This window comes from Salmo trutta, chromosome 24 (genome assembly GCF_901001165.1).
Source record: "Salmo trutta chromosome 24, fSalTru1.1, whole genome shotgun sequence".
Lineage (NCBI taxonomy): Eukaryota > Metazoa > Chordata > Actinopteri > Salmoniformes > Salmonidae > Salmo > Salmo trutta.
The window spans coordinates 32,173,741-32,186,314 of NC_042980.1; positions in this window are offsets into that span (position 1 = coordinate 32,173,741).

A 12,574-nucleotide genomic window follows, 5' to 3' on the forward strand; every position below is an offset into this window, starting at 1 on the left:
GCCAAACAAACCCTGATTCAGATGACCATCCTACCCATGCTAGATTACGGAGATATCATTTATAGATCGGTAGGTAAGGGTGCTCTCGAGCGGCTAGATGTTCTTTACCATATGGCCATCAGATTTGCCACCAATGCTCCTTGTAGGACACATCACTGCACTCTATACTCCTCTGTAAACTGGTCATCTCTGTATACCCATCGCAAGACCCACTGGTTGATGCTTATTTATAAAACCCTCTTAGGCCTCACTCCCCCTATCTGAGATATATACTGCAGCCCTCATCCTCCACATACAACACCCGTTCTGCCAGTCACATTCTGTTAAAGGTCCCCAAAGCGCACACACCCTTGGGTCGCTCCTCTTTTCAGTTCGCTGCAGCTAGTGACTGGAACGAACTGCAACAAACACTCAAACTGGACAGTTTTATCTCAATCTCTTCTTTCAAAGACTCAATCATGGACACTCTTACTGACAGTTGTGCCTGCTTTGTGTGATGTATTGTTGTCTCTACCTTCTTGACCTTTGTGCTGTTGTCTGTGCCCAATAATGTTTGTACTATGTTCTGTGCTGCTACTGTGTTGTGTTGCTACCATGTTGTTGTTATGTTGTGTTGCTACCATGCTGTGTTGTCATGTGTTGTCTCTCTTGTCGTGATGTGTGTTTTGTCCTATATTTATATTTGATTTATTTTTTATTTTAATCCCTGTCCCCGTCCCCACAGGAGCCCTTTTGCCTTTTGGTAGGCCGTCATTGTAAATAAGAATTTGTTCTTAACTGACTTGCCTAGTTAAATAAAAAAAGGGAAATCTGCTATTTTGTGCCAAAGCGGTACCTGTTCCAGAATGTCCCTGCCCCATTTATCCGCCATTATTTTCACCGGTCCAATCAGCTGATCGGGCAGGCAAGGTTCTCCCTTGTTGCTCTTGCCTCCTTGTGAAACTCCATAATACACACACACACATTCAAACACACAAAACAACAGTGTTTAATGAGGAACGTCTTCCTTTCTTATAATTCAAAAATATTTGTTATATACAGTACCAGTCAAAAGTTTGGACTTACCTACTCATTCCAGGGTTTTTCTTTATTTTTCCTATATTCTACGTTGTAGTATAATAGTGAAGACATAAACTATGAAATAACAAATATATATGTTATATTTGAGATTCTTCAAAGTAGCCACCCTTTGCCTTGATGACAGCTTTGCACACTCTTGGCCTTCTCTCAACCAGCTTCATGGGGTAACCTGGAATGCAAATGTGCCTTGTTAAAAGTTAATTTGTGGAATTTCTTTCAGCCAATCAGTTGTGTGGTGACAAGGTAGGGCTGGTATACAGAAGATTTGGTAAAAGACCAAGTCCATATTATTGGCAAGAACAGCTCAAATAAGCAAAGAGAAATGACAGTCCATCATTACCTTAAGACATGAAGGTCAGTCAATCCTGTGAACTTTGAAAGTTTCTTCAAGTGCAGTCGCAAAAACCATCAAGTGCTATGATGAAACTGCCTCTCATGAGGACCGTCACAGGAAAGGAATACCCAGAGTTACCTCTGCTGCAGAGGATAAATTCATGAGGGTTAACTGCACTCAGATTGCAGCCCAAATAAATGCTTCACAGAGTTCAAGTAACAGACACATCTCAACATCAACTGTTCAGAGGAGTGTGTGTGAATCAGGCCTTCATGGTCGAGTTGCTGCAAAGAAACTACTACTAAAGAACACCAATAAGAAGAGACTTGCTTGGGCCAAGAAACACGAGCAATGGACATTAGACCGGTGGAACTCTGTCCTTTGGTCTGGAATCCAAATTTGAGATTTTTGGTTCCAACCGCTGTGTCTTTGTGAGACGAACGGATGATCTCCGCATGTGTGGTTCCCACCATGAAGCATGACAGAGGTGGTGTGATGGTCCTTTGCTGGTGACACTGTCAGGGATTTATTTAGAATTCAAGGCACACTTTACCAGCATGGCTGCCACGACATTCTGCAGCGATATGCCATCCCATCTGGTTTGCGCTGAGTGGGACTATCATTTGTTTTTCAACAGGACAATGACCCAACACACCTGCGTGGCTGTGTAAGGGCTATTTGACCAAGAAGGAGAATGATCTGCTGCATCAGAAGATCTGGCCTCCACAATCACCCGACCTCAACCCAATTGAGATGGTTTGGGATGAGTTGGACCACAGAGTGAAGGAAAAGCAGCCAACAAGTACTCAGCATATGTGGGAACTCCTTCAAGACTGTTAAAAAGCATTCCAGGTGAAGCTAGTTGAGAAAATGCCAAGAGTGTGCAAAGCTGTCATCAAGGCAAAGGGTGGCTACTTTGAAGAATCTCAAATATACCATATTTTGATTTGTTGAATACTTTTTTGGTTACTACATGATTCCATATGTGTTATTTCATAGTTTTGATGTCTTCACTATTATTCTACAATGTATAAAATAGTAAAAATAAAGAAGAACCATTGAATAAGTAGGTGTGACTGGTACTGTATATTCTTAATTATTATATTAATTTAAAATGTTATACCCACATTGTAGTTTCTCCTATGCACATTTCCTATTTAGGTTTTAAATGTATAGCTGGTTTCCCAATCATAACCAACTGGTTTACCAGTACACTGATTAATTTAAAATAATTCTAACCTGCAGGAAAATGTTCTTATTTCTATCTCAGGGTTGTGCCCTGGGATCACATAATTCGTAACAGTGTCATGTCATCCCATGGCCGCTTCTCTGCTTCAACAGAGATACACAACCCCTGTCTCTGACCAGGATACTTCTGCTTCAAAAAAAAGATCCCAATTGGAGTTCACCCTGCTCCAACAGGGTGTTTGCCCTAGAATTTACCCTTTAATTAAAGATATCCCTGTTTAAACAGAGTTCCTAATTAAAGATTATAGCACTCCTCTATTCAGAAATAATAATAATAATAAGTATTTTCACGGCCGGATGAAAAACGTACCCAATTTAAACAGGTTACTACTCTGGCCCAAAAACTAGAATATGCATATTATTAGTAGATTTCAATAGAAAACACTCTGAAGTTTCTAAAACTGTTTGAATGGTGTCTGTGAGTATAACAGAACTCATATGGCAGGCAAAAACCTGAGAACGCTTCCATTGGCTGTCTAAAGCCTTCAGAAAGGGGTTTGAGCATTTCCCTGTCACTGGGCAGATAATAGGACCTCAGTTACTGAGTGGTCTGCCTGGCAACAAAGGGATTGGATATGCTCTGTCACGCGAGCACGCCGTTCCTTCTTTTTCTTCTTGAATGAATATGCTATTGTCCGGTTGGAATATTATCGCAATTCTACGTAAAAAATACCATTAAGATTGATTTTAAACAGCGTTTGACATGCTTCTAAGTTCAGTAATGGAACATTGTCACTTTTCGTCTCTCGTTCCGCTCTCGCGCGTTATGCCTTTGGATAAGTGATCTGTACGCACGAACAAAACAGAGGTATTTGGACAGAAATATGGATTATTTTGAACAAAAACAACATTTCTTGTGGAAGTAGCAGTCCTGGGAGTGCATTCTGACGAAGATCAGCAAAGGTAAGAGAATATTTCTAATACTAATTCTGATTTTAGGTAGCGCCGAACTTGGCGGGTGTCTGAATAGCTCACCGTGATGGCTGAGCTATGTACGCAGAATATTGAAAAATGTGCTTTCTCCGTAAAGCTATTTTAAAATCTGACACAGCGGTTGCATCCAGGGGTAGTCTATCTATAATTCTTAAAATAATTGTTATATATTTTGTCAACGTTTATGATGAGTATTTTTGTAAATTGATGTGCACATTCACCGGACGTTTTGATAGGAATACATTTTCTGAACATCACGCGCCAATGTAAAATGCTGTTTTTGGATAAAAATATTAACTTTATCGAACAAAACATACATGTATTGTGTAACATAATGTCCTAGGAGTGTCATCTGATGAAGATCATCAAAGGTTAGCTGTATTTTGGGTTTTATTGACACATGTCCTTGCTTGGAAAATGGCTGTGTGATTATTTTTGTCTATGTACTCTCCTAACATAATCTAATGTTTTGCTTTCGCTGTAAAGCCTTTTTGAAATTGGACAATGTGGTTAGATTAATGAGAAGTTTATCTTTAAAATGGTGTAAAATAGTTGTATGTTTGAAAAATTGAAATTATTGCATTTTTTGAAGTTTTGTATTTCGCGCCATGCTGTTCCACTGGCTGTTGAAGAGTGTGGGACGGTGACGTGCCACCTAGCCCATACAGTCCAAAATCACATTACTCAATTTCACAAACAGTTCCATCCTTATTCATTCATTTTATACAACCATTTAGATATAAGTCTCATAGCTGAGGCTATTGTATAAACATGATTATGGTAATGTGGCCGTATTGTCTCTCATGAGTTTCACAAAATTGTACCAAACGGACCAGTTCATAGCTGGATTCTTCACCAATCTTTTATACCTTCTCCAGAACCTGAATATTGTTCTGTTGTCAAGTTCTGTGTGGTAGAAGAAATTCCTTTGTGTGGTCTATGAAAACTCACTCTGTCTCTATACTGTGGCCATGAGGAGAGAATCTCCTCATAGGAATTTACAACCTCTTCTTACAGAGCCTGGTGTCAGGAGTATAGTTGGGGGGGATGGTGCATAGAAAAGGGCTGGTGCAGAGGGAGGGGGGTCAACTGTGCTCGCTGTACCCAAAGAGGGCAACGTCATGACAGTGGGGATGACGTCATTGATGCACTTATTGATGAAGCCGGTAACTGAGGTGGTATACTCCTCAATGCCATCAATGCCATCGGCATTGGAACATATTCCAGTTTGTGCTAGCAAAATAGTCCTGTAGCTTAGCATCTGAGTCATCAGACCACTTCCGTATTGAGCAAGTCACTGGTACTTCCTGCTTTGAGTGTTTCATATGCATTGGCTTTTGCTTTGGTTGGATCCTTTTCTTTTCTCCTTCTTATTTTAGCACATCGCATTCTGCTACCTCATGTTTCGTAACAGTGCTTTTTCCGTGTTTCCCCTTGTTCACATGTTCTGATGTTATGAACTTTCTTTTTACTCTTAAAGGTTTCTTCTGTATGAGTCTACCTCGCGATTGAGAAACCTCTGTCCTTGCATTAATGGACTGTTTATATTAGTCGTTGGATTATTTGAGGAGAATGTGTGTACTGGGTGTAAAACATGCATTATTTGTTGTATTTTCACTCTCACTGAGAAATGCTTTTGCAGCTGTTTGGGGCAGTAAGTGCCTGTGCATTTTGCAGGACAAGGGTAAATAGAGTGCCAGGCTCTCTAGGGGGCTTTAGGTAAAAGTTTTAACATCAGGTGCAGGTGGGTAATCTCTTAAATGCAGCTATACCTCCTTCAGTACCTGACCAAGTCTTCGTCAAAATCCACTCAAAGCCAGATTGATCCAGTTTGTTACATAAAGTGTTCCAAAACCCAGTATGACCATCCTTCCATGTTCCCACACACTCACACCACTAATGCATTACTTTCAGTCATTACAGTTCAGAAAGTTAATTAGATGTTTGAAGGTGTGCAGACACATGACTGTTTTCCCTCCCCCCTGACAGACAGAGGGAAGATCTCAATGACATATTCCTTGTGTCCTCTCTCCTCCTTAAAACCCATTGGATGAGAAAGTCAGACGTCCCTCCCCTCTGACCTTCTCCTCCAATAGGTTTTGAGAAGGAGGCAAGGAGAGAGGTCACGAGGAGTATGCAATTGAGATTCTCCCAGACTCATCCTGTCACGACACCGACGGATGGTGGCGCCCCTCCTCGGCGGGGCGGAGCTCGGCGGTCGTCGTCGCCGGCCTACTAGCTGCCATCGATCCTTTTTTGTTTCACTTTCTGTTGGTTAGGTCTAGGTAGGCACGCACCTGTTTTGGGTTAGTTATTAGTAGGGGGGGTTATTTAGTTTAGCGTAGGATGTCTGTGTTTGTGCGTGATTATGTTTCTTGTCCGTTTTGTGTGCTTGAGAAACGTGTGCTGGTTTTCCTCTGCCTGTGGTTGGTTTCTTTGTGTTCACCACCGCAGAAGTATTTAAGGGCTGCGTCCCTATTTTTGGCGACCACATCTATTTTTTGGAATAAAGAAGTGTGGTCAAGAATTCTCTGTCTCCTGCGCCTGACTCTACCTCTCATGTTTTTTTGAGCCAGCTCGTGACAGAAATCACGCACCAAACTTGATGGAGTCAGCAGGAGCTTCAGCGCCAACCCTGTCCATGGAGGAAAGAGTTGACCAACACTCCACCCTGCTCCACCGTCTGGGGACCGCCATGGATCAGGTGTTGGCGCGCATGGAGAGCTGGGACCGAAGCGCTCTCGGCCCCCTGAACGCGGCAGGTCAACAGCCTGCGCCCCCACCAGCACCCAGTACCAGTGGGGTGAAACTCGCTCCCCCCAGGGAGTACGATGGGACGGCCGCTGGGTGTAAGGGCTTCTTACTCCAGTTGGAGTTATACCTGGCGACCGTTCGTCCCTCTCCCTCGGGGGAGGAGAGCGTCAGCGTCCTCGTCTCCTGTCTCACGGGTAAGGCCCTGGAATGGGCAAACGCCGTGTGGGACAGTCCGGACTCAGCCAGGGACAACTACCCAGAGTTCACCCGCCGCTTTCGGGCAGTATTCGATCATCCCCCGGAGGGGAGAGCGGCGGGTGAGCAGCTGTTTCACCTGAGGCAGGAGACGAGGAGCGCGCAGGATTTTGCTCTCGAGTTCCGGACCCTGGCCGCGGGGGCAGGGTGGAATGAGAGGGCCCTTATAGATCACTACCGTTGTAGTTTGAGGGAGGACGTCCGCCGGGAATTAGCCTGTCGGGACACGACCATCACCCTGGACCAACTGGTGGATCTGTCCATCCGACTGGACAATCTGCTGGCCGCCCGCGGACGTCCGACCCGGGCCCTGCTCATTCCACCCTCCAGCCCTCCTGCTCCCACGCCTATAGAGATAGGGGGGGCAGCAGCCAGGAAGACTGGAGGGGGAGTTCGCTCCTGCACCTCATGTGGTCGCAGAGGGCACACTGTGGACCGGTGCTGGAGAGACTCCCCTGGGAGTCTAGAAGGCAGGCAGAGCGCTCCTTTGACACCTCAGGTGAGTCAGCACCAGCCTCACCCAGAGCCCCCTGTCCGTCACATGTATGTGTCAGTGTCTTTTCCTTGTTTCTCCCCTCACTCCCGGTTTAAGGCACTAGTCGATTCAGGCGCGGCGGGGAGTTAAATGGACCGTGGGGTCGCGGCTAAGTTAGGGATTCCCCTGGTCCAGTTGGACCAACCCTTCCCCGTGCACGCCCTAGACAGTCGACCACTAGGGTCAGGGAGGTCACTGTGCCACTGGTCATGGTAATGCGGGGGGGTCATGAGGAGCGGATTAGTCTTTTCCTCATTGATACCCCAGCGTTTCCAGTGGTTCTAGGGATTCCCTGGCTAGCCACTCACAACCCTAAGATTTCGTGGGGACAGAGGGCTCTTAAGGGGTGGTCAAATGAGTGCTCGGGCAGGTGCATAGGAGTTTCCATCGGTGCGACTACGGTGGAGAGTCCAGACCAAGTCTCCACCGTGCACATTCCCTCAGAGTATGCCGATTTGGCTATCGCCTTCAGTAAAACGAAGGCGACCCAATTACCACCTCATCGATGAGGAGACTGTGCGATAAACCTCCAGGTGGGCGCTGCACTTCCTCGTAGTCACGTTTATCCCCTGTCTCAGGAGGAGACAGCGGCTATGGAAACATACGTCACTGAGTCTTTGAGGCAGGGATACATTCGGCCATCTAACTCACCCGTCTCCTCGAGCTTCTTTTTTGTGAAGAAGAAGGAGGGAGGTCTGCGCCCGTGCATTGACTATAGAGGTCTAAATGCCATCACAGTGGGTTTCAGTTACCCACTACCTCTCATCGCCTCGGCGATAGAGTCATGAGGAAAATGAGGTACGGGAGGTCCCTCCACCCCCCCTGGACATCGGGGGGCCCCCGGCGTACACAGTCCGGTCCATCTTGGACTCCAGACGCCGGGTGAGGGGCCTGCAGTACCTCGTGGACTGGGAGGGGTACGGCCCGGAGGAGAGGTGCTGGGTACCGGTGGAGGACATATTGGACCCAGCGCTCATCCGGGAGTTCCACAGCCTCCATCCGGATCGCCCTGCGCCTCGCCCTCCGGGGCGTCCTCGAGGCCGGCGTCGGCGCGCTGCGGGAGCCGCGCGTCAGGGGGGGAGTACTGTCACGACACCGACGGATGGTGGCGCCCCTCCTCGGCCGGGCGGAGCTCGGCGGTCGTCGTCGCCGGCCTACTAGCTGCCATCAATCCTTTTTTGTTTCACTTTCTGTTGGTTAGGTCTAGGTAGGCACGCACCTGTTTTGGGTTAGTTATTAGTAGGGGGGGTTATTTAGTTTAGCGTAGGATGTCTGTGTTTGTGCGTGATTATGTTTCTTGTCCGTTTTGTGTGCTTGAGAAACGTGTGCTGGTTTTCCTCTGCCTGTGGTTGGTTTCTTTGTGTTCACCACCGCAGAAGTATTTAAGGGCTGCGTCCCTATTTTTGGCGACCACATCTATTTTTTGGAATAAAGAAGTGTCGTCAAGAATTCTCTGTCTCCTGCGCCTGACTCTACCTCTCCTGTTTTTTTGAGCCAGCTCGTGACACATCCTCCTCCCTGATTTCCAAGATGCCACTAATTACACAGGTCTGATAGGTCTGCCCAGAGTCCCAGTAGTCAGGAAGTCCTCCACAAAACTGATTTAACATTAAACACCAGTAAATTGTCCGGCTCAATGTGCGCAGCTGGCCCAAGATGCTCATTGTATGCTTGAGGGGACAATGATTTACTGCAAGCAGCAAATTGTGAGGGGATCAATGGAGAGGTAGTGAGAGTAATGAGAGCTCCAGGATCTGTATGTGTCTGAGCAGCTGTTGCTGTATTATCACAGAAGAGGGAAATATCCACGTTCACGGCAGCACATTACCTTGTGTTTCCTCTTTCAGCCTTTCTGATTATCCGTCAGTTTATAGTACAGAGAAAGATGTTAGTGTACAGTGGTTTCAATGTGGGTCCCTCAAGCTCTGTTTTTATGCTTTTAATAACTGGGTGATGCAAACACCATGATCTGTACCTATGTGATATGATGTCAATGATGCTAAACCTCATCAGTCAAGGCTAAGTATAGACAGCTAACTGATGGGGCTATTGTGGTGGAATCAAAAGGAGAGACTTTTAGATTTCTTCAAAACAATCAAAATTTATTATTTAATTACTGCAGTAATGGAGCTGGTCGGTAATCACCCCTGGAGGTGATCACTGAGAACTCAACAAGCTGGTTTGAGCCACAGCATTTTATATCAAAGTCCATCCTCCTCCAGTCTACATGACACACAACAGATGCATGAAATGGGTCACAAGGTTAAGATTTGTATGAAAGATACTTATAATTCACAGCAGACAGTATCTACTGTAAAAACAGTTTTCATTGTGTAGAGACCAGTGTCTGCCCCCCCAACTCCATACTGGAGCCATTTCCCCCTGGTACACCAGTAGAGAAACATTAACTCATGCTCTGGAATGCGGTATCCCCAAAGACATCATAAATCTCCTGTCAGTGTTATCTCTCAGAGGCCCACTTTCAGTTCACACAGACACAATAGAGAGTTATAAGAATCCTCTATTCTGTTGCATAAAACAACAATTTGATGCTATAAAAGTATTATAACATAATCTTGTAATCTCCACCATACTATATTCAGACCTACAGCACATATAGTACTGTACATCAAGAGGGGGGTTTCCCTTCCCCATCCACTCAATGAAAGCCACATACTGTAGTTATTTCCACATACTGAATCTACTGTAGGTCATTCAAATCAAATTGTATTTGTCACATTCGCCGAATACAAACGGTTTAGACCTTACCGTGAAATGCTTACTTGCATGCCCTTAGCCAACAATGCAGTTCAAGAAATGGAGTTAAGAAAATATTTACTAAATAAACTAAAGGAACAAAAATGTAATTAAATCAAAATGTAACACAAGAAAATGACATAACAATAACAAGGCTATATGGGTACTGCTACCAAGTCAATGTGCAGGGGTACAGGTTAGTTCAGGTAATTTGTAAAGTGACTATGCGTAGATAATAAACAGTGAGTAGCAGCAGTGATTAATTGTTCAGTAGTCTTATGGCTTTGGGGTAGAATCTGTTAAGGAGCCTTTAGGTCCTTGACTTGGTGCTCTGGTACCGCTTGATCGTTAGAAAGTAAATTACAGACTCCTCTTTAAATCTGCGTATGTCACGCCCTGACCTTGGAGATCCTTATTATTCTCTATGTTTGGTTAGGTCAAGGTGTGACTCGGGTGGGAACGTCTATGTTTTTGTATTTCTATGTTGGCCTGATATGGTTCCTAATCAGAGGCAGCTGTCATTTTTTATCTCTGATTGGGGATCATATTTAGGCAGCCTTTTCCCATTGGTTTTTGTGGGATCTTGTTTTTTGGTTAGTTGCCTGTGAGCATGCCATTTTCTTCACATTTCGTTTGTGCTTTATTGTTTTGTTTGGTGAGTTTCATTTATTAAAAGATGTGAAACTCTACGCATGCTGCGCCTTGGTCTCCTTCTTACGACGAACGTAACAGAAGATCCCACCTCAACTGGACCAAGCAGCGTGCCCGGGAGGAGATGGCATCCTGGTCTTTGGAGGAGGTTGAGGAGAGAATAGACTGGACTTGGGAGGAAGTATTGGAGAGATACGAAAGCCTGCCGGGGAAGCAGGTGGAAGCAGCGAGAGAGGAACGGCGACGAGACAGGGAGTCACGGCAACGATGGAAGCCCGAGAGGCAGCTCCCCCCAAAATAATTTTGGGTGGGGCACACGGGGAGATTGGCAGAGTCAGGGTTTAGACCTGAGCCAACTCCCCGTGCTTACCATGGGGAGTGTGTGACCGGTCAGGCACCGTGTTATGCGATGATGCGCACTGTGCCCGGTGCGCTCGTTGCCGGCTCCCCGCATTTGCCGGGCTAGGTTGGACATTCAGCCAGGAAGGGTGGTGCCGGCTCAGCGCTCCTGGTCTCCAGTACGCCTCCTCGGTCCAGGTTATCCTGCGCCGGCTCTGCGCACGGTGTCTCCGGTGCGCCTTCACAGCCCAGTGCATCCTGTGCCAGCGTCCCGCATTTGCCGGGCGAAAGTAAGCATCCAGCCAGGACGGGTTTTGCCAGCTCTACACTCGAGACCTCCAGTGCACCTCCACGGCCCAGTATATCCTGTGCCTGCTCCATGCACCCGGCCTCCAGTGCGTCTCTCCAGCCTGGTACGCCCTGTGGCAGCTCCCCGCACCAGGCTGCCAGTACGTCTCCTCAGTCCGGTGAGACCCGTTCCGGCTCCACGTACAAAGCCTCCAGTGATGATCCATGGTCCGAAGCCTCCAGTGATGATCCATGGTCCGAAGCCTCCAGTGATGATCCATGGCACGAAGCCTCCAGTGATGATCCATGGCACGAAGCCTCCAGTGATGATCCATGGCCCGGAGCCTGTAGTGATGATCCATGGCATGAAGCCTCCAGTGATAATCCATGGCCCGGAGCCTCCAGTGATGATCCATGGCAAGAAGCCTCCAGTGATGATCCATGGCGCGGAACCTGTAGTGAGGATCCATGGCACGGAGCCACAGTGTCTCCTGACCCCTCCTGTCAGCCTCCAGTATTTATGTTGCAGTAGTTTATGTGTCGGGGGGCTAGGGTCAGTCTGCTATCTGGAGTATTTCTCCTGTCTTATCCGGTGTCCTGTGTGAATTTAAATATGCTCTCTCTAATTCTCTCTTTCTCTCTTTCTTTCTTTCTCTCTCTCGGAGGACCTGAGCCCTAGGACCATGCCTCAGGACTACCTGGCATGATGACTCCTTGTTGTCCCCAGTCCACCTGGCCGTGCTGCTGCTCCAGTTTCAACTGTTCTGCCTGCGGCTATGGAACCCTGACCTGTTCACTGTGATTACTATTATTTGACCATGCTGGTCATTTTTGAACATTTGAGCATCTTGGCCATGTTCTGCTATAATCTCCACCCAGCACAGCCAGAAGAGGACTGGCCACCCCTCATAGCCTGGTTCCTCTCTAGGTTTTGGCCTTTCTAGGGAGTTTTTCCTAGCCACCGTGCTTCTACACCTGCTTGCTGTTTGGGGTTTTAGGCTGGGTTTCTGTACAGCACTTTGATATATTTTACATTTTACATTTTAGTCATTTAACACACGCTCTTATCCAGAGCGACTTACAGTAGTGAATGCATACATTTCATACAATTTCATACATTTTTTTTCTGTGCTATATATCAGCTGATGTAAGAAGGGCTATATAAATACATTTGATTTCATTTGAAAATGTCAGTGAAGACACTTGCCAGTTGGTCCGCGCATGCTTTGAGTACACGTCCTGGTAATCCATCTGGCCCCACGGATTTTTGAATGTTGACCTGTTTAAAGGTAATGCACACATCGGCTACGGAAAAGCGGGATCACACAGTCTTCCGGAACAGCTTATGCTCTCATGCATGCTTCAGTGTTGCTTGCCTTGAAGCGAGCATAAAAGGCATT